Raw genomic sequence first — 254 nt, 5'->3', positions numbered from 1 at the left:
ACAGCACGGTCGAGGAAAACCGGCTCAGGCGACAACCTATGGTTCCAAACCATCACCCGATCAAGAACTTCCCAACAAAACCAAGCAGAAACTACGCTCAAATTAGCTTCGAGACACTTAAGTAAGTTTGTATATGCTACTCGATGTAGGCATAGAGAATTAAGTCGTATTTGATAAATTCAGACTACTTGAACTCGGCCAAGCTGTCACTTCTCAATTTGCCGGCTACTACGCAAGTCAAATTCAGAAGAACC

The sequence above is a fragment of the Plasmopara halstedii genome (assembly GCF_900000015.1).
Source record: "Plasmopara halstedii genome assembly, contig: Scaffold_204, whole genome shotgun sequence".
Lineage (NCBI taxonomy): Eukaryota > Oomycota > Peronosporomycetes > Peronosporales > Peronosporaceae > Plasmopara > Plasmopara halstedii.
The sequence above is the reverse complement of the archived record's forward strand: the minus strand, read 5'-3'. Positions refer to the sequence as shown.